Consider the following 23854-nt stretch of genomic DNA (forward strand, 5'->3'; position numbering starts at 1 on the left):
TCTATGTGAGACTGGAGGTGTGGTGCAAGTGTTAACCTTCTCCTCATGACTGCCTGTTCCAGTCTTGGGTGGAGAGAGCTTAGCCTCCAATTTAGCTATATAATTGCATGTCTCACATATGTTAATGTTTTGTGGTAGGAGAATAGGGTTGTCTGTGTACATGAGGCAGTTGTAACATTGCCTCAGGATACCCAGGTTCACTAGCTGGACTGGAGAGTATGCCTGAAATTTCCCTTTGGTCATGCCTGAATAGTAGGGTGAGCTGCTTAGTCACTTGGTTGGTGAGGGGTAAATAATGAGCCTTGCCCTGCAGGGCAATCAAGTGTCGGGGTATATTAGTGCATGCTATTAGGTCTGAGCTAGTGCTGGACTGTAGGATGCTTTTTAACTGCTTAGGTTGAGAGTTAGACTACTTTCAAGGGAAAAACTGAAGAGGAGACTTGGTGGAGCCGGGATAAATTTAGCCCTAGCTAACCGGCGCTGCCTGGATGTGCAAAACGTGCAACCATGGTTTTTACAGCAAGAAAATTAAAGAGATAGAAATTAGACCAAAATGGCCTATGAACTCCTAACTTCTCAGCTGGAACCACTCCTCCAGGGACAGATGGCTGCTCAAAGCTCCTTCTCTCACAGGTGAACAGAGAAACCTACCTCTATCCACGTAAGGTATGGGCAACTCAGAAAATTGTAACACAGCCCTGAATTCAGCACTAGCCTGAAAACTGGAGTATACTAGCTTGGAAAGGTGGGAAACAAGGAAAATTTTTTTAAAAAGATAAGGCAAAAACAGTAAAAAATACACTTAAAACAGCTTTAAACTACTATAAACAGTAAAAATACACTTAAAACAGCTTTAGATGACTACAAGCAATCAGAAAATGCTTTTAAACACATTTCCCAATTAATCAGTAAAAAAAAAATCTCAAAACTGAGCCCTGTTTGTCTAGTCTTCAATCAGAGAAGTTCTAACTGCACACTCCTGCCACTGGGATGCAGGGGAACCTTCTCCAAAAAAGAAGGCCTGGATTAGTGCTCAAGTTATACAAACAAAGCTAGATTCAGCAGGCCTGGATCTAGTCTATGCTACAGCAAACAAGGCACACAAATTTCAGTAAGAAACAGTTAAAATAGGCAGGCACTATAATCCTTTAACCAGAAATTCCCAGCTCAGAAGGCCAGAGTCCAGTCTCTCCTCCCACAAGAGTGCAGACCACGAACCTTCTTAATGTAAAATAACTGGCCTGAAGCCCAAGTGCTTAAACCAGAACTAATACACTTTTAGAATAACAGACACTGAGCCTTCAATCAGCAGTTCCCAACTTAGAAGGATGTAAGCTACCTGTCCTGCCACAACAGTGCAGACCACAAACCTTCTTAATGTAAAACAACTGGTCTAAAGCCCAAGTGCTTAAACCAAAAGGCTTAGAATGACAGCTACACTTTAATCAGGTTACTACCAAGCAGTAATACATATAATTGAATACATTTAAGAAGGCCTGGATTAGTGCTCAAGTTATGCAAACAAAGCAAGATTCAGCAGGCCTGGCTCTAGTCTATGCTACAGCAAACAAGGCACACCAATTTCAGTAAGAAACAGTTCAAATATACAGGAACTATAAACCTTTAACCAGAAATTCCCAGCTCAGAAGGGCAGAGTCCAGCCTCTCCTCCCACAAGAGTGCATACCATGAACCTTCTTAATGTAAAATAACTGGTCTGAAGCCCAAGTGCTTAAACCAGAACTAATACACTTTTAGAATAACAGACACTGAGCCTTCAATCAGCAGTTCCCAACTTAGAAGGATGTAAGCTACCTGTCCTGCCACAACAGTGCAAACCACAAACTTTCTTAATGTAAAACAACTGGTCTGAAGCCCAAGTGCTTAAACCAAAAGGCTTAGAATGATAGCTACACTAAGCAGTAATAAATACAATTGAGTACTTTTAAGATGACGCAAAAGGAAAATAAAGTAGGAAGAAACACAAATACAGTAAAAGCAGATGAAAAAAGTGCAATGTTTTGCATTGCTTACTGGAAAAATGTTCAAAACTATAAATTTAAAACATGCTTTAACAAGTGGTGCTGTATTATACAAAGCATATAATTTAATTATCATATATTATAATTTAATACATTCAGGAAGGTGAATCAAAGAACATTTGCATGTTCCCAAAATATATATGCAAGGGTATGTGATATGAAAACAGCCCAAAGGTAAATTTAATCCACCAGTGACCAGATGTATTTTCTTTGAATGTGGGTTTCAATGCTGATTCAGTGAATGTGAGTTTCAAAGGCAGAGAGTGAGAGAGGAGAGTAGTTTTAATGCTGTCTGTTTTCATTGTGAGACTGCATTGCTTTGTTTAGCAAATGTCTACCAGTGTCTGTGCTGTAAAATTTGAAATAAAAGTTTTAAATTAATTCCAAATATTTGTAATCATTGTAGAAGCAAAGCACAAGACAATATGCACACTGAGAGGTTTGAACAGTGTTTATGGCAAATGGGGAGAAATGGAGAAATAGCCAAGTAATGGGACACTGGAATCCCTGCGTGGGGGGTATCAAAATTACACGCATTTTGCTTTCACAAATTGTCGAAAATTTTTGACATGGAAAGTTGGCAACCCTAATCCAGCATTGAAATTGTATTTGAATACTAGTGATGGATGTGAGATGTATACTCTGTTTTTGGACCTGACAAGACACTCATTCACTTTCATCATGTCTTGCTTTAGTAAGTACTAGGGAACAGTAACTCTTCAGTCAATTAAAAAAAACTATAGTGAGTTTAGCAAAATGTTGTTTTTTTCTGTATCTGTCTGAGCCTTTCCATCTGTATTGCTTCTTTATAGTTCCTGTGACTGAAACTGTTGTGTTTATTGTAAATAGGTATTCAGTATTTTCTTGTTTTTTTATTATTTATTAGTAAATATATCTAAACCTTTCATTGTGGCTGGTCTTTTAGAAAATACTTAACCATTGAGAGTACTTGCATTTATTTAGTGGCACTGTGGCTCCAAGACTTACTGCTTGGTTAAATAATATCATTTGTATAGGTATTAATTTTCCTAAGTGTAATTGGGTACCCTGGTAAAAGCCTTAAAGTAGCTGGCTTTGGGTGTTCTGATGGCAGCAAATCTACCTTATAGTCTGGGTGGAGACAGCAGAGCAGGTAAGCTGTCCCAGCCTTTCCCAGATGTGTGTGTGTGTGTGTGTGTGTGTGTGTGTGTGTGTGTGTGTGTGTGTGTGTGTGTGTGTGTGTGTGTGTGTGCACTCACGTGCGCACACGCATGTGTGTGTGCATATGCATGTGCTCGTGTGTGTGTGCGTATGTGTGTGTTAAAATAAAATCTGAAAGAAAGTCTGTGTGACAGCTACTTTGAATGGGTACACTTAGAGCACTGATTTCACAGAGAGGGTAGTGGAGGACTTGGCTTGGAACACCCAGCTAAAGACTCAGCTCTATAGTTGTGGGGAGTTCTGTTTGGGGCCTGGAGAGAAAGCCCAGTCCCAGGACTGGAGTATGCATTCTCTGCGTGCTCTTAAGGGAAATTGTACTTCGGTCAGAGTGCTGCATCTGAAAAAACTGTGTGTGTCTATTTTTCTCACAGTGACTGTTCCCTACTGGTGGCAGTGGTGAGGATTGAAGCTCCTTGATCATTGGCCCAGAGGAGGGATGTCACATGTTGGTGAGCAGTGGTTTGGATATTAAACTGAACTTCTGTAGCCTGTAAGCAGTTGTCACCAAAGGTGTGTATACAATCAGCAGCTACAAGGTAAACATACAGAGTTTTATTTTTCACAACAGTTCATTTAGTTATTTATTTAGCTTAGTTTAGTTTAGTTTAGTTTAGTTTAGTCTGGGAAGGCAGGCAAAGATGTAAGCAGAGGATTATGGCAAGCTGACAGTGGATCGGTTGGCTAAGGTGAGCATATCCAAAGGATTGGTGCATGTCAAGCTGACTAAAGAAGAAAAAATTATTTCAGTCTTATTAGCAGCTGCAGCACAGACCAGCAACCAGGAAGACAACCAATATGTTGATGGTGATGTGCAGCCCTCATAAACAGGACAGTTCACCTTTTCCTCAGTGGACTTAAAAACTTGTCTGGAGTTAAAGAGATGTGAACTGGAGGCAAAACATATGGAATTTGAATCTGCAGAAAGATTGGACCTGTTGGAGGCCAAAGAAAATGAGAGGCAGCATCAACATGAGAGGAACATGCTGACTCTTTGACAGGAACATGGAGGCAATGGAAAAGAGACTAACTAAACCCCAGAATCAACAAAGGTCAGTACATTTCTTTCACATGATACAGAAGGTGATAATTTTGATAGTTTTATTCATATATTTGAGAAAGTATGTAAATAGTATGATGCTAACCAAGGGCTCTGGGTATGGTTCCTGACCCTCTTACTGCATTGTAAAGCTGTAACTGCTGTTTCTAAATTGTCTGATACTTTTTGTTTAAATTATGACAAGGTTAAAAAATATTTATTGGAATGTTTTAAGTTAATGCTTGAAGATTACAGAAAAAGTTGTGAGCATAGACAAAGGGCAGATAAAACTGTATGTGATTATACTGCTGAGCTGAGCACTTACTTTCATAGGTGGGTGAGTGGGTGTTAGGTCACCACTTTTGAAAGGCTGACAGACCTTTTTGTGAGGGAACAAGCCCTTAGCACTTTGCCTGAAGACATGAGAATCTTGTTGGCAGACCGGGAGTGTATTTCTGCAGGTAAGCCAGGGAGAAAAGGAGATATCTACTTGGTAAGCAGGGCACCACTGTACAAGAAGGGGATACACAGTGCTGCACATGAATATAAGGGAACCCATGATGGCCACCCTAAAACACCCCAACAGAGTCCACCAGTAATAGTGGAAGCCGCTAGTGTAGGTACATGTCCAGGACCAAGGGTTAAATGTTTTAAATGTAACCAGAGGGGCCATGTAGCATACAAATGTACAAATGTCCACTGAAGCAAGGTGGGGAATAAAAGGTGAGGGAGCCAGCAAGTGGGAATAACAGCATGCCAGTGGTAAGTTGTCTGGAGAAAGCAGGGGTACCAGACTATCACTGGAGTTTGTATTCTGTCTTAGTTGATGGAAAACAGGTCACTGCCATGACAGACACAGCCTATGGTATAACCATTATGGAGGCTGCAGTAGCTAAACCAGAGCAGTACTTTCTTGGGCAGTCCACTCTGGTCAGACCTTTAGGAGAGACCCCATTTCAAATACCTTTGGCTAGGGTTCACCTTGACGGGAGGGTGGAAAAGGAAGCAAGCAAGTAGGTGTGTTTGATGATATCTCTAAGGATGTCTTGATAGGGAATGATTTTGATATTGTAGTACCTTGTGTGCATTCAGTTTCATGCAGTCAGGTTTAAAGATAGGCATGTGGGTCTGGTAGCCTCAGGGAGATCCAGACAAACCCCGTACCTGAAGCCAGGGCTGGTGATGTGGGTATTTCAAGGAGGGAGCTACCCTGTAGCAGTTAGCCTGAAGGTGAGCCACAGCTACTGATAGGTACTGATGTTCCCTTGGACAGGGTGACTGCAAGGGCAGAGAAGAGTGGTAGTACCCAGGATGACAGTGAGGCACCATTGTCAGAATATACCAGACTTCCTGTGGAAATGGAGCTGGGAAGGGTCACAATGGTAGAGTTGAGACAGGCTCAGTTCTTGGACCCTACATTATGAGGCTTGAGGGAGGTAACTAAGGAGTCTGTATACTGGACCAAAGGGTTACTGTATAGAGAGTGGACCCCTGAGTGGAGGCCAGATGGTGAGGTAGTACAGCAGCTGGCAATGCCCAGAACCTACCATTTGGCATTTCTAGCTAAAGCCCATGACATTGCTTTTGCAGGTCAAATGGGCATAAAGCATACCAAGAGACATATTATGCAGAACTTTTATTGGCTTGGGATTGCAAAGGATGTAACAGGGCACTGCAGAAGCTGTGAGCAGTGCCAAAAAATATGCAAGCCGGAAGACAAGGTCAAAGCTCCTTTGATGCCTTTGCTGTGATGGAGGAGCCATTTCAGAGGGTAGCTATGGATATTGTTGGGCCTCTGAGTACCCCAAGTTCCACAGGGAAGAAATATATCCTAGTGACAGTAGGTTATGCTACTAGATACCTTGAGGTGGTTGTTCTGTCCTCCATTGAGGAAGAGAAGGTGGCAAATGCTTTGTTAGATATTTTCAGCAGGGTAGGTTTCCCAACAGAAATACTGACTGACAGAGGTGCCAGTTTCAGGTCAGGTCTGCTGGCTTGTCTGTGGGAGCACTGGGGGGTGAAGCAGCTACAGACTACCCCCTACCACCCCCAGACTAATGATCTTGTGGAGATGTTAAACTCTACACTGAAGACCATGCTAAGGGCATTTGCAGACCAGTTTAAGAGTTAGTGGGACAAATATTTCTCCCATCTGCTGTTTGGATACAGAGAGGTACCCAGGAATCCACAGTTTTTTCACAATTTGAATTGCTGTATGGGCATAGGGTGAGGGGGGCCTTGGATTTGATTCGTAATGAGTGGGAGGGTGATTGTGAATCCCACAAGGAGTCTGTTGTGGCATATGTCCTAACCTCAGGACTAGGCCTAGGAGAACCTGGCAGGAGCCCAACAGCACAAAAAGGACTGGTATGACAGGAATGCTTGAGCCCGAGAGTATGCTGTGAGACAGCAGGTTATGATGCTCATTCCTGTCAGGCACAATAATTGCAGGCAACTTGGGAAGGACCCTTCAAAGTGGTAAGGAAGGTTAGTGATGTTAACTATATGGTAAAACTGCTAGGCAGGAGGCAGGAGCACAAACTGTATCAAGTTAAGATGATGAAGCCTTACCATGATAGGGAAGCCCTTGTGCTGAGTATTTGCACTGGATGGCAGAAGTAGTCTGAGGAGGATCTGGTGACTGATCTCTTCAGTGAGGTTGGACTGATACTTCAGTGGAAGGGGTTGCAATGTCCCAGTGGCTATCCCCTACCCAGGTTTGAGAAATCCAGGAGGTGTTACAGGAGTTTGAGGACCTGTTCCCTTGGAAACCTGGGGGCACTGACCTGGTGCAGCACCATGTGGATAAAGGACTCCAAAGATCTATCAAGAAGGCCCCTTACAGGGTGCCTGTGTGATTCAGACAGACTATGAGGGATGAGATACAGGAAATGTTGGAACTGAGAGTAAACCAGGAGTCCTGCAGTCCCTGGCCCTCCCCAGTGGTGCAGGTACAAAAGAAGGATGGCGGCACTAGGTTCTGTGTGAACTGCAGAAAACTAAACAGTCACACAAAGTCAGATGCTTACCTCATGCCTAGGACAGATGAAGCCTTAGAGCAGCTAGGTGTGGCTAAATATCTGACCACTATTGATCTGACCAAGGGCTACTGGCAGAACTGGCAGGTTCCCTTGACTCCCACTGCTAGAAAGAGATCAGTCTTTGTTACTCCTTTCAGATTATACAAGTTTATTGAAGATTCCTTTTGGGATGAAAAATGCTCCTGACCTTCCAGACGCTGGAAGATCATATCCTAGCAGGAGATTATGCCCTTGCTTACCTGGATGATACTGCCATCTATAGCCATTCCTGGCTAGAGAACCTTCAGCATGTCAGGGAGGTCCTGTGCAGACTGCAAAGGACAGGGTTGACCATTAGGCCTAGTAAGTCTCAGGTGGGTATGGCAGAGGGGGAGTGATATGATCAGGCCAGAACCTGCCAAAGTGGAAGCTATTCAGGCATAGCTTGTTCCTGTTACCAAAAAGCAGGTGAGGGCATTCTTGAGGACAGTGGAGTACTATAGAATGTCTGCCCCCAATTATAATACAATAGCTACTTCCCTCACATACCCGACAAGGAAAAACAGGCCAGATAGGGTTGTGTGGACCCCAGCCTGTGAGCAGGCATTACAAAATCTTAAAGGGACTTTGGGAGGACCCCCTGTGCTAACCAGTCCAGATTACAGCAAATAATTTGTTGTACAGGTGGATGTTTCAAACCATGGGGCAGTGGCTGTACTCAGCCAAGTTTCCTCAGAGGGAGAAGAGCACCCAGTGGTATATCTCAGCCATAGGCTCCAACCCAGGGGGGGATGGTATGCAGATGTAGAAAAATAATTTCTAGCCATAGTATGGGCACTGCAAAAACCTCAGCCCTATCTGCATGGAAAGAAATTCACCTTGGCTACAGACCACAATCCCTTAACATGGCTATATTGAGCCAGCCAGCAAAATGCCAAGTTATTAAGGTGGTACCTAGGGATGCAGGCATAGAACATGACAGTGAGTACCATAGTGGGGTTAGCAATGCCAGTGCAGATGGACTGTCAAGACAGGGAATGAGTTAATGTGTTCCTAGACAGGTTCATTTCCCTCAAACAACATTCCTCCAGCATCACTTGAAAAACTAGCTTGAGTCTTCAAAGAGGGAAGAGCTGTCATGATGTGAGGTAATGCCAGCTGTACCAGAGTGAGCAGGGCAATGCATACATAACATATGTTAGCATAGATAGCTGGAGTTTTGTAAAGAATTCTAAGTCATTTGGATATCAACTGATTTGAAAAGATGCTTGTGTTAAAATGTATTTGTAAAGTTGCTTGCGCTAAAAATGTATCAACAGTGGGACCTGCTGGACAGAAAACAATATACATGTACGCCAGACTGTATTTTTGCAACTGATGAAATTTATATATTTTAACAGAGGATACTGGAAGAGAAGGGGTTTAGCTCAGCTCAGCTAACCTTAAGAAAAATAGCCTGAAATTAAATTACTTGGTTTAGGCCATAAAGATTTTGACCTCACAGGTCTGAATGCTGCCAGAGACACAATGTCTGTAAAAAGCCTGGGCTGGGATCATGCTCTGTTGTCCTTACTGGTGAACAAATTGTTACCCTGGGGTGCGTGAGAATGGCTTGTTAGTTTCTGCAGGAAGGGTAAGTGTTGGAATTGTTTTACATTTTCCAGATACTGCAATAAACCTTATCTAAGGTTCTTTGTCTGTATTGGGACACATCGATGCCAGATGCTAGCTCAGTTTCTATTGAGAGGGTAGTGTGGGAACCACAGTCAGAAGACCAGATGTGATGTTATTCTGTAGCCAGCACTGAAACTGTATTGGAGTACTAGTGAGAGATGTGAGGTGTGCACTCTCTTTGTGGACCTGACAAGACAGTCATCCACTTCCATCTTGCCTGGCTTTAGTAAGTAACTAGAGAACAGTAATTCTTCAGTCAGTTAAAAATATAGTGAGATTAGCTAGATGCTGTTCTTTTCTGTATCTATCTGAGTCTTTCCATCTGTGTTGTTTCTTTATATTTCCTGTGATGAAACTCTGATGTTTATTGTAAATAGATATTCAGTGTTTTCATGTTTTTTGTGATTTATTATTACATATATCTAAACCTTTAAATGTGACTGCTCTTTTAGAAAATATTTAACTTTTGAGAGAACTTGCATTTATTTAGTGGTACCTGTGGCTCCACATTCATGAAAGTCTTGCTGCTTGGTTAAACACTACCATTTGTATAAGTATTAATTTTCCTAATTGCAATGGGGTATCCTGGTAGAAGCCTTAAAGTAGCTGACTTTGGGTGTTGTGGTGGCACCAAATCTACCTTATAGTCTGGGTGGAGGGGCCAAAGCAGGTAAGCTGTGCTTGCCTTTCCCAGGTGTGTGTGCGTGTGTGTGTGTGTGTGTGTGTGTGTGTGTGTGTGTGTGTGTGTGTGTGTGTGTGTGCGCGTGTGTGTGTGTGAAAATCAAATCTCAAAGAAATTATGTGTGACAGCTACTTTGAACAGGGAAAGTGAGAGCACTGATTTCACAGAGAAGGTGGTGGAGGACTACTCATCTCTATAGTGGTCAGTGGGGAATCCTATTTGTGGCCTGGAGAGAATGCCCAGCCCCAGGACTGGAGTCTGAATTTTCTATGTGCTCTTATGGGAAATTGTACTTGGTATAGACGGCTGCATCTGAAAATACTGTCTCTATTTTCCCCACAGTAAATTTTCCCCACCAGTGGCAGTTGTGAGGATTGAGGCTCATTGATTACTAGCCTAGAGGCGTGATGTTACAAGGATTATGACTGGGTCACTGATCATAACCTGCTTATTATGTAGTTGAGATGGGTCTATATTAAATTCTTGAAGTCTGACAATATTGAATACGATATTGTCGACATGAGAATACCAAAAGCGCACTACATCGAACGTTTAAATGGAAAATCTCCGTTGGGGGAGATTTCCGTTTACTTCAATGTAGTGCATTCTCATAGTTGATATATTTAAGTAGGGGGTGTGTGGATCTACTCACATTGATATGCCTACCTCCATAATGGAGACTGCAAAAAGTCAACAGACTGAATGTGAACACATTACCACATATGCACTGAAAAAGAACCTGAGTGTATGCAAAAAATAACATTGTTTTTTGAGAGGAGCAAGCTTCCTTGCACTCCCTACACCCTCTGTTAATTATATACTCTAACTTTGAGATCACACAGTCCCCAGGGAAAGGGAATATTCTCTTACACCAGGAGTGTAGATCTCACACACCTGTTGACCATCTGCATATATCGACCATATGCAGTCTATTAAACAAATTTCAGCAAATGATAATTTAGACCACAAAAGCAGGTGTGTGTGTGTGTGTGTGTGTGTGTGTGTGTGTGTGTGTGTGTATATATATATATATATATATATATATATATATATATATATATATATATATATATATATATGGGTCTACTTCTGTTCAACAAAAACATGTTTCTTCAAAGAATAGAAGTACGAACCCATTTCAGCAATCTCAGAGTTAGTATATATAAGTAGCGGGGTGTGGGGGGTGCAGGGGGGCTTGCCTCCTGCAAAAATGTGTTTTACATTGCCAGACACAACTCCAGTATTTATATATACTAGCTCCGAGATCGCACACAGTGGGGAGAAGGATATATGATCTTATCCCCACTGTACCATGATTCGGTGGTGCAGTGTTTCATTTTCTTTTATTGCTGGTTCAATGAACCGGTGTTCGCTATTGCGTATTTCACTAAAGTGCACTTTTGATTAAGTGCACGTTTGCTGAAATAGGTTCGTACTTCTGTTCTTAAAAGAAACAGAAGTAGATAAATATATTTATAAACATTATATATATATATATATATATATATATATATATATATATATATATATATATATATATATACATATATATATACATATATATATATTTATATATCTAGATAAATAGTCGAAGAGAATGTTTAAGTGTTTACCCAGGTGTACTTAACAGTATGTTCATACCATATTTCAGATGATTTGATATATTCACTGCACCCCTGGTAGATGATGCCCAAGAGGAAAGCACACAGCATTGATAAACAGCAGTATAATGTGACTCACAAGAAAACTAGAAACAATGTTTAATGACTGAACTATCTGGCAGTTCTGGGGAGGCGCTGCAGTATACCTGAAACACCTTTTGCAAGATGTTCATAACACCTTCCCACCTGAACTCAGGCTACAAAGTCACACAGGCACCTTCAAAGGCCTTCTTAAATTACAACTCAGTACTAACCCTCTCTGCAACTGCAAAGGCCCTCCTTGAAGACCCACCTTTCCATATGTAAGTGACCCATTGAAGCCCTTAATGCATACACTATACTCTCACCTGAAATGTACTTTTTGTATATATTGTAAATAATGGTACTACTCCTGAGTATTTTATTGTTCTACATAATTGTTTTTGTACTTCATTGTTTCTCTTATCTTGTATGCCAGTTTTATTGTTATCTAAAGCATGTATGTACACTGTTATTTCTTTGGAGCTTTTCTCCCCAGGACTCCACTGAAAAAGGACACATGATGTCCAGTTGGACTTATCCTGGTAAAATAAATGTTAAATAAATAAATAAAAATACAAGGAAGCATATTGGCTAGTCATCTGCCCAGGAAATTCCACTCCACCTGATGTTGTTTAACTCACAGCCACACATCAACAACATCTAGAAATGACAGTGACGGTAAGAGTCAACAAGCAAGTAGCAATTGCATCACCACCCTCCCAGACAATGACAGTCACTGTACACAGCAGCACAGGTGAAGTGGTGGTGTCTCGTCCAGTTCTCTGGACTCTTATTGAACACACAGTGATAGCTTGGTGCCACACAGAACAGACATGATGTATACAGTGTTATTAAAGGCTGCACTGTGCAGGGTATGGCATGGACATGTAATAGTGTACATCAGATATCTCCACATACACCACATGGGACTGAGGGTGCTGTGCATCACAACTTTCCTCATTTGCACATGTGATAATGAGACATATGTTACATTACAACCTGGGTGGAGATCTTTTCACAATGAGTACTTTGTCTCATATAAAATGTCCTCTGATGACAGGGAGGGGGTGGTATTATTGGAACATAATTATGTGACTAAGATCTGGTGCCACTGAACTGCTCTGGAGCAGTATGACTACAGGTCAGCTGTGATAGGGATTTTGTGCTGCTGTGGGAATGGGATCTGCATGCAGTCTGCTGGAAGGGAGTCCTCCTGAAGGCTGTAGCATTTGTTGCCCATGATGTTGAGTAGTGGAGCCAGATACCCTTATAATCACAGCAGTAGACTGTATACCTTGCAATGGCCTACTGACATGACCAGCCTGGGTGCATAGCTCCCCCCACCAAAAGATAACACAGCTGGACAAGACACAGGTGGAGGCACCTGCTATCCTCCACACCTCCACAGAAAGATGGAAATGGAAGCCACGTGTTCCACTGCAGTCTTTATTATGTATATCATGGCATCATTGCTGTTCTCTATAGCTTATTCAAGTCATTAGCTGCGATAGGTGACATCCTCATGGAAGTCACACAGCACAGCAATCATATCCTTATTGACCAAGATGATAGGAGCACAGGATAAGTACTAGGCAAGCAATCTCAGGGACCATAAGAAGCCTAGCCATATACACATTTAATAGATACACTTAAAAGTTCTTGCCACCCTTTATAGGTTCATAGGCAAATACTAGGCTATCAGTCTGCAGACTATTACAAGGCTATAGCCAATAACCAGAGATCAATCTCAAGCCCTGTGCCTTGTGCTGCTGAAGTAATTACCTTTGCTACTATGAGTACTTAATAACTCTTAAATCAAGCAGAGGCATACATAATAACTCTGGCCAAATTTATGTCTACTCATCCAATCATCAAGACTAGTCTTAAAGGCAGACAACATAGTACTCTTCTTGACCTGTTGTGGTAACTTTTTTCCATAGGCTGGTAATATGTAAAGTTAGGAACGTATCCCTCCAAAGAATCTTGTTTATTTGGTAGTGTAAATGCAAGTCCCGAGCACATGCGGTTTTACTGTGACTGATATTGCAAAGATGTAAGAGTTCAGGTAGAACTGGATCTTTCATTGCTCGAAATGTTAGCCACTTGTCACCTTGGAGCAGCTTGTAAGCTAATGAGTATGATAGTTCTGCTAATCTGTCAGGATATGTAAAAGATTTAAGTCCTTTAATTTTTTAGACTAAAATATGTTGGGGTCTTTCCAGTTGGTGAATATTCTTGGATTTGCATATACCAAAGTGGGCATTGTATTAGATGATGTGTCTGATAAGCAAAGTGTACAGTGGTAAAATGACTCCTTTGGATCTGGAAGATATTCCCCTTGATATTATACTGGCTAGTTAAGAGGATTTCCTGACTATTGGGACCTGGAGAGAATGCTCAGCCCCAGGACTGGAGTCTGAATTTTCTGTGTGCTGTTATGGGAAATTGTACTTGGTGTAGAGGGCTGCATCTGAAAATACTGTGTGTGTCTATTTTCCCCACAGTAAATTTTCCCACCAGTGGCAGTTGTGAGGAGTGAGGGTCACTGATTATTGGCCCAAAGGAGGGACATAACAATGGGTCACTGATCATAACCTGCTTATTATGTAGTTGAGATGGGTCTATATTAAAATCTCGAAGTCTGACAATATCGAATACTATATTGTCGACACGAGAATGCCGAAAGCGGACTGCATCGAATGTTTAAATGGAAAATCTTAGTAGGGGGAGATTTCTGTTAACTTCAATGTAGTGCGTTCTCGGAGTTGGTATATTTAAGTAGGGAGGTGTGGATCTACTCACATTGATATGCCTACCTCCATAATGTTGACTGCAAATGTCAACAAACTGAATGTCAACACATTACCACACATGCGCTGAAAAAGAACCTGAGTGTACGCAAAAAATAACATTGTTTTTTGCAGAGAAGCAAGCTCCCCAGCACTCTCTACACCCTCTGTTAATTATATATTCTAACTTCGAGATCACACAATCCCCAGGGAAAGGGAATATTCTTCTACCCCAGGAGTGTAGATCTCACACACCTGTTGACCATCTGCATATATCGACCAAATGCGGTCGATTAAACAGATGTCAGCAAATGATCATTTAGACCAAAAGCAGGTGTGTGTGTGTGTGTGTGTGTGTATATATATATATATATATATATATATATATATATATGTATATGTACATATATATTATATATATATATATATATATATATATAGTCTACATCTGTTAAACAAAAACACGTTAATTCGAAGAATAGAACGAACCCATTTCAGCGATCTCAGAGTTAGTATATATAAGTAGCAGGGTGTGGGTGGTGCAGGGGGGCTTACTTCCCTGCAAAAATGTGTTTTACTTTGCCAGATACACCTCCAGTATTTATACATACTAGCTCCAAGATCACACACAGTGGGGAGAAGAATATATGGCCTTATCCCCACTGTACCATGATTCGGAGGTACAGTGTTTTGTTTTCTTTTATTGCTAGTTCAATGAACTGGTGTTCGTTATTGCGTATTTCACTAAAGTGCACTTTTGGTTAAGGGCACGTTTGCTGAAATGGGTTCGTACTTCTGTTCTTCAAAGAAACAGAAGTAGATATATATTTATAAACATTATATATATATATATATATATATATATATATATATATATATATATATATATATTTATATCTAGATAAACAGTCGAAGAGAGTGTTTGAGTGTTTACCGAGGTGTACTTTACAGTATGTCCATACCATATTTCAGATGATTCTAGATATTCACTGCACCCCTGGTAGATGATGCCCATGAGGAAAGCACACAGCATTGACAAACAGCAGTATAATGTGACTCACATGCAAACTAGAAACAACTTTAAATGGCTAAACTACCTAGCAGTTCTGTGGAGGCTCTGCAGTATGCCTAAAACACCTTTTGCAAGATGCTCATAGCATGCAACATGCTAAATATCATGATTACTAGGAAGCATATGGACCAGTCATCTACTCAGGAATTTCCATTCCAGCTGCAGTTGTTGAACTCACAGCCACACATCAACAGCATCTAGAAATGACAGTTAGGCTAAGAGACAACAATTAAGTAGCAATTGCATCACCACCCCCACCAGACAATGACAGTCACTGTACTCAGCAGCACAGATGAAGTGGTGGTGTCTCATCCAGTTCTCTGGACTCTTATTGAACACACAGTGACAGCTTGGTGCCACACAGAACAGACATGATGTATACAGTGTTATTAAAGGCTGCGCTGTGCTGGGTATGGCATGGCCATGTAATACTGTACATCAGATATCTCCACATACATCGCATGGGACTGAGGGTGCTGTGCATCACAACATTCCTCATTTGCACATGTGATAATGACACATATCTTACATTACAACCTGGGTGAAGATCTTTTCACAATGAGTACTTTGTCTCATGCAAAATGTCCTCTGATGACAGGGAGGGCGTAGTATTATTGGAACATAATTATGTGACTAAGATCTGGTGCCATGAACTGCTCTGGAGCAGTATGACTACAGGTCAGCTGTGATAGGGATTTTGTGCTGCTGTGGGAATGGGATCTGCATGCAGTCTGCTGGAAGGGAGTCCTCCTGAAGGCTGTAGCCTTTATTGCCCATGATGTTGAGTAGTGGAGTCAGATACTCTTATTCTCACAGGAGTAGACTGTATACCTTGCAATGGCCTACTGACATGACCAGCCTGGATGTATAGCTCCCCCCACCAAAAGATAACACAGCTAGACAAGACACAGGTGGAGGCACCTGCTATCCTCCACACTTCTACAGAAAGATGGAAATGGGAACCAAATGTTCCACTGCAGTCTTTATTATGTCTGTCAAGGCATCATTGCTGTTCTCTATAGCTTCAAGTCATTAGCTGTGATAGGTGACATCCTTATGGATGTCACACAGCGCAGTAATCATATCCTTACTGACCAAGATGATAGGAGCACAGGATAAGTACTAGGCAAGCAATCTCAGGGACCATAAGAAGCCTAGCCATATACACATTTAATAGACACACTTAAAAGTTCTTGCCACCCTTTATAGGTTCATAAGAAATACTAGGCTTTCAGTCTGCAGACTATTACAAGGCTATAGCCAATAACCAGAGATCAATCTCAAGCCCTGTGCCTTGTGCTGCTGAAGTAATTACCTTTGCTACTATGAGTACTTAATACCTCTTAAATCAAGCAGAGGCATACATAATAACTCTGGCCAAATTTATGCCTACTCATCCAATCATCAAGACTAGTCTTAAAGGCAAACAACATAGTACTCTTCTTGACCTGTTGTGGTAACTTTTTCCATAGGCTGGTAATATGTAAAGTTAGGAATGTATCCCTCCAAAGAATCTTGTTTATTCGGTAGTGTAAACTCAAGTCCCGAGCACATGCGGTTTTACTGTGACTGATATTGCAAAGATGTAAGAGTTCAGGTAGAACTGGGTCTTTCATTGCTCGAAATGTTAGCCACTTGTCACGTTGGATCAGCTTGTAAGCTAATGAGTATGATAGTTCTGCTAATCTGTCAGGATATGTAAAAGATTTAAGTCCTTTAATTTTTTAGAGTAAAATATGTTGTGATCTTTCCAGTTGGTGAATATTCTTGGATTTGCATATACCAAAGTGGGCATTGTATTAGATGATGTGTCTGATAAGCGAAGAGTACAGTGGTAAGATGACTTCTTTGGATCTGGAAGATATTCCCCTTGATATTATATTGGCTAGTTAGGAGGATTTCCTGACTGTTGTGGAACCCTAATGATCTAATGAGTGAGAGTTGTTTGCATAAGAACCGAGATCCCTTATGACCATATCTGGTTGAAGAGGCGTATCACTTATAAAAAATGAAGTGGGAACATCTTTTTTGCTGAACACTGTTATGCTCTATGTTTTCCTCGTTAAGCTTGAGAACATTTTCAGAACACCAAATATGTGCATATTCCATCAATTTTTGGAGCAGTTTATCATTAGAAAATGAGTGGATAATAGTTATGAGTTTGCACCTCCCTAATCCTAATTCAGGTTAGGAACTGGATGGAAGTTTTATGTTTATGGTTTATAGTTTTGTAGGGTTATGCAGTATATAGGATTAGGTGTTGGGAGAGTTATGCAGAAATGGGAGATCAGTCTAATGGGACAGCTTTTTCAATCAAGTGGTAACAAGCAGGTGTGTCGAGCACTACAAGCAAGTTAGAACCTGCAATAGACCCTTCTTTCCCCCCTTCCCTGAATCCATTTCAAATCCCCTTTATATGAGGCATGCTAGACATAAAGAAGTGATGTTGTCTTTCAAGTCAATTGAGATTATACAGTGGCATCAGTGTGATTAACAAGTATCTTACACAGCATTTTTAGCAGGAGTGCTTGCATTTTATTCCTAAATGACCATCACATACATTTCTGTCTGAACCTATTTTAAGCTATTCGGAGCAATTATACATCTCCAGCCAAAGAAAGTAGCTAAATTCCAGACCTATGTAGGGATTGTAATTTTTTAGTCCCATATCATGGTCACTAATAAATCAACTCCCGCAATCTTCCTGAGGGGCCAAAGTTATTAATGCAGTCCAAGAGCTATTAATCAACACAGTAGAAAGTTATTATTATTACTATTATTATTCATTCATTCATTCATTCATTTTCATCTTACAACAAAACAAAGACTATTGTGATGTGCAGTGTTGGTTGTGTATACTAGTTTATATGATATTAAGATTACTTACATATAGTATTAAAGCTTTCTGTGATACTTAGAGAGAAAGCCATAAAATATTTATTAAGGCATTTAACATTTTTATGACCCTCCCCACTGTAGGACAGAGCTGCTCAAATCAATACTGCTCTGCAGAAAGAGACACACATGGTAACCCTATCAAATAGGTGCACCAATACTCCAGTACTATTTCTCTTCCTGTCTGCAACAAAGGCAGTGAAAAGCAGTTTCACCACACTCTTTTGTTTTCTTTTTTGCAAAGCTACAACTAACCTGTTGATATAAGTAGAACTAAATGCCTTTGGAAGATTGTGTGCAGTTATAACGGGGAGAAATATAGATTTCCCTGTGTCTGTGTTATGTCATGAAGGTGGAGACAAATTACTCTGTCAAGGTGTGTGAGAAGTTAAGCTTAAAAAAAAGAGGGTTGAGTTTGCATTCCTTTGATTGCAGGATATATGCATGTACACCTTACATAAAAACAATACCACATATTAATATATGTAGCTATATTCAGTTGCACTGAAAATTTTATTAAGTGCAAGCAGGTTTATGGTACCTAAATAATACTGAAACTTTACTGCAGGAAGAGAAACAATCTAAGGGTTGAGATGAACCATAGGAGAGGATGGAATTTTCCTTTAAGAAGTATGTTATTTATTGTTGTCAAGCAGGCTGGTGTCTGTTCATAATTAGCATATAAGTAATTATTACTTAGGGCAAAATCTTTGTGTAAGATTTTAATACATTTAGCATTCCATTAGGTAGTGTATCTGGCACTGGTGTTTTCTAATTAAGAGCTTTTCTTAATTTTGTCTCAGTTTTTCTGGCTGTTACTTCCTCACATTTCATATCCTCTGTGTTAGAGCTTCATGCCTTTTTTAACTCTTCTATACAAGTGGGAGCTTTGTTACATTTATCAATGTCTTCATAAATACTTTTGCAAACATTACTTATTTCTTCTTTTTTTATGGTGTTTCTATTGCTTTTTCTTTGTTTCCCAATTCCCTATAAAGTGCACTTTTCTATGCAGCTGTTTAGGTGCAGTTATAAAATGAAGGTGAGTGTGGTAGCTCTTGTCAGTTGGGTCCATTTGCAGGGGAATTGCTGGGAATTTTGAGTAGTTTGCTGAAGGAAGTCTAGTATAACCTGGATATCAGGGATCATCTATGACTTGAGAAAGCCCTGAGATCCCCTGATAGGCCACCACATGGCAGGTATTACCACATTAGATGCAATGCAGTCCTCTACTGCTGTAGCCACAATGTCAGTTGTGCTGATGCTTTCTAATCACAGCTGAGGTCCATCCCACAAAGAGGCTGGTGGATGCTCATCCTGAACATCCTGCATCAAGTTGTTGGAGAAGCTTAATTCTCACCCTAGAAAAGATGGGGAAGAACCACCTAGGAAGGAAACAAACACTGGTTTTGTGACATCAGCCTATTGTCCTGATCTGTGCAGGTGTCAACATGCAAATGGTCTGCCCTGTGAATATCTACAACAGCAAACAATGAATCTCACTAACTTTGCTACTTGTGAGGTTCTATGCTATGCATGCAAATCCTGGTAAAGACTATGCAGATGTAGACCAGGCACATACCTCTGTTGCCATTACTTTGTGCCTGCATACCTAAGGTACTTATGGGAAATATATGCAGTGGTATTTGTAGTCTGACAACACAGAGTGCATAGATAGTATATAAGCATGCAAAATGCTTAATAACTTGGTGCATCTAAATTTAGTACACATAAAGGTTGACCAGTCTTGAAGCCTGTATTCACTTCTACAGGTATGTTACTTTGTCTTCATCATTTTCATACAGGAACACTAGGAACTCCTCTTCATTAGTTAGCCTTGCATTGGAAGTGGACCTGTCCACTGCTTTGCAGTGTACTCTTGTAGGCTCAACAGATCATGTCTGTTACTTGCCTCTAACACTGCTGTATTGTTCAGTTCTATTCACAAACTGCACTGATACCATGGACTACCATCACCAAACATGGTCCTTTAGAGAATGGTGAGCATCTCCTCTTCCTAGCTGGTGGCGCCTATGGGTCATAGGTGCCTATAGTAGGATGTCATTCTTATTTCAGTTGATGTTGTTGAGTCTTTGGATTCTACTCCCTCTGGAGGATGTGAGGACTCCTATGGGAACAAGACAGATAAGTGTAGGCTACTAACTGCTGGGGACAGAATGATATCAATTACTAACCATGAGTTGCTACTGGTGCAACCAGACATGGAGAGGGATAGGCACACAGCAGGTGCAGTAGATTTACTATGTTGTGACAATAGAGCACATCAGTGATACTCCAGAATACTGGTAGGGATGGACATGTGGCTGGCACACAAAGGCTCACAAGATTACACAGGTAAAGGCTAGGCTTCTCTGAATGAACAGCTTGTTTAGTTGTATATGACACAGAGTTTCTATGGTATATTGTTGGGGTCCACATGGAGGCCCACAAAAAGTCTTCCCATATCATAAGTAGGATATTCAGGATAGTATTAGAGGCAGGCAGTCCTGATAGTGGGATGTCTTCCCTCACCTTTGGTGTAGATATGCATCTATATATATTACATGCAGGTTATACGCATGCACACATTGCATAAAAACAATACCACATATTAATATATGTACCTATATTTAGTGGCAAAGTAAGAGCCGGCATGTACAGTACACCAGAGATATACTTCATATCCCAGTACAGCAGAACACTGTATCATGCTTCAGGGCTAAGCATTTTGAATGCTCTTCTTCTCTTCTGTTGCCAGAATGCTGCTGTCAAATCCCATATAGGTACAACTGTTGGTTATTTTCTCAGTGCATGGTTTGGCATTTAAAATGGAGGTCAGTCTACTTTAGCTGCAAGTAAACAGTAGTTGCATGGCATGAATTTAGGTAAGACCATGATTCATGTATATATTTGAGTTGCTAAGTTTTGGTGAAATGCACAGGTGATGTAATGTGCAACAAAGGTGCACAGCATGTTGCTGATACACCTTGACTGGGAGTGCCTGTGTGATGCTTTTGCATATATGTGTGCCATGTTTAATGGATGCTCTAAGCTGCCCTGCTCATAATTCGGATAACATTTCCAATTTAAATCCCGATCAAACATCTTGTTTTAAAGGACACGTATAGTGATGGACACTAATGCTAATGTCCATCTGAGAATGCTTGCCGAGTGTCCTAATGACAGCAGAATTCTGCTGTACTTGCTGTATAACCAGTTCAGGAAAAAGCTGCTGGGACCTTGTCATGATCCATTTCATAAGGTAGAGGAATGCTTTTGCCTTGCTGAGCTACGTTGTGAGCTCTATGGCATATCCAAGACCAGTGAGCATTGCAGCACCTGTATAATGGCACGCTGCACCATTACTCTGTTGATTGCCGCCATTGCAAAGTGGAGGTTAGGCACTGAAGGCCAGAATGGCATAGTAAGTGTTTGTAGTTAATACTGGTGTTCAAACTGTAGTTTTAAAAATGTCCTGCCTTTTAGATCTGTGTTCTTAATAAAAGATTTTCATCTGATAGATATCAGGATATACCAGGTGGGCTACAGTGAAGGACTGTTTCTCTGCTGTAACTGTTGCTTTTCTGTGTCAGCACAGCTACATGTTGTGTATACTGCATAGCTGTTCAGTTGTGAGGCTGTGGGCATTCTATAAACCTTCTGCTATCATGCGCAAACATGTGGGGATGTAACTTAGTTGGGAGGCTCTGGGTACATTACCATGCATTTGTTATCATGCATGTACATGCAAGACTCTGTCTTAGTTGTGTTGATGCAAGCATGCTTCCATGCCTCTATTATCATACATGAACATGTGGGGATGTAATTTAGTATTTAAGTCTGTATCTCACCTACACTTGTGTGACATGTATTTTGTCCATTGTGTCTTTCATGGGAGACAGAGTGGGAAGCCAATTGTGTTGATTGTCACAGGAGGCAACATAAACTTGTAGCACAGCATAGTCAGTGGCACTTACCTGTTATGTCCTACTGATTCCTTATGCCATTTGCAGGACATCTTCAGTAATGTTATCCTTCCTAATATCCTCATCCTTCAAGTCAAGAAGGCAGGGAGCTACATGCATGCCATTTGCAGCTGTCCCTTGCCATTGTAGTTATGGCTGTGGCAGATGAGAGAACTAGCAGCAGATGGTCTGATCTCTCACAGGCAGGTAGTCTGTCTCAATTGCTAGCTGTTAGTATGGCAGAAAGTGTGGGGTGACATTTGAGGATACAATAGCTTTTTGGGTAACCATCACCATATTCCTACTGGAATACTTTACAGATAATCTCAGCTGTCAGAGCCCTATCATCAGCACATCAAAACAGGGTGTGGCCCCATTATTGGTCACTCTGACCCATCTTCTGGGTGAAGCTGACATCCTTCTACCCCTGTTGGTAGCCATCACGCAACCACTTCACACCACTCTTTACTCATCCAGGTTTACCCCATTCAATTGTATCACAGCGTATCCTGTGTGCATTGTCTATTTCTCCCCGTCATCAATTGTCAAACTTCTATTTGTCTCTATCTAGCCTTTTCTCCCTGTCCAAGTGTGAGCGCATCCACCCTTGTTTGTGTATGGTTCTATGTGTTTATGTGCCACTGCAGATTATCCCTTCACCTTTCCTCAATATATATATATATATATATAGGTTTACTGCAATACACTTCTTCAAAATAGAGCAGTAGACCCTACAAATCAGCGAAAGTCCACTTAAACGAAAGTGCACTTTTGCTGAAGTCTAGTTCCCTGGGCTACCCAAAAAAAAAAAAAAAACCACTAAAACATGCTTTGCCCCCTACACCCCCCTTACTTAAATATACCAACACCGAGATCACACTACAGTGGGGAAAAGGGAATATTCCCATTCCGTGCTGTAGTGTGACTGCCGAAGTCAATGTTCGAAGTTTCACTACTTCAAACAAGTGGACTCGGTGAAGTGGGGTTCGAAGCAGTGAAACTTCGAACATATTGATGGATCCTATATATATATATATATATATATATATATATATATATATATATATATATATATATATATATATAGGTCTACTGCTTTACATCGAAAATACACTTCTTCGAAATAGAGCAGTAGACCCTACAAATCAGCGAAAGTCCACTTAAATGAAAGTGCACTTTTGCTGAAGTCTAGTTCCCCGGGCTACCAAAAAAAAACAAAAAAAACCCACTAAAACATGTTTTATATATATATATATATATATATATATATATCTATATATATATGAGTCCACTACATATGACCGAAAGTTCATATGACCGAAGCCCATTTGACTGAGACCATAATACCGAAAGTTCATTTTACCGAAAGCCCATATGACCGAAAACTCATTTGACCGAAAACCAGCACTGGCAGGTATATGCCCATTTCTCCACTGTAGCGCGACCCTGGAGTGAGAATATTAAGTTGGGGGTGTGTGGGGGGCACAACCTTGTACTGATGTTATAAGTTTTCATGGATTTTTAATGGATACACATGAATATAATAGTACATAAACTGCAATTATGTGGGGGGCTACGCCCCCATAACCCCCAATGTGGGGGGCTGTGCCCCCCACACCCCCAACTTAATATTCTCACTCCAGGGTTGCGCTACAGTGGGGAAATGGGCATATACCTGCCAGTGCTGGTTTTCGGTCAAATGAGTTTTCGGTCATATGGGCTTTTGGTAAAATGAACTTTCGGTATTATGGTCTCAGTCAAATGGGCTTCGGTCAAATGAGCTTTCGGTCATATGTAG

Source organism: Protopterus annectens, chromosome 5.part1, assembly GCF_019279795.1.
Source record: "Protopterus annectens isolate FY-2018-M chromosome 5.part1, PAN1.0, whole genome shotgun sequence".
Taxonomy (NCBI): Eukaryota; Metazoa; Chordata; order Ceratodontiformes; family Protopteridae; genus Protopterus; species Protopterus annectens.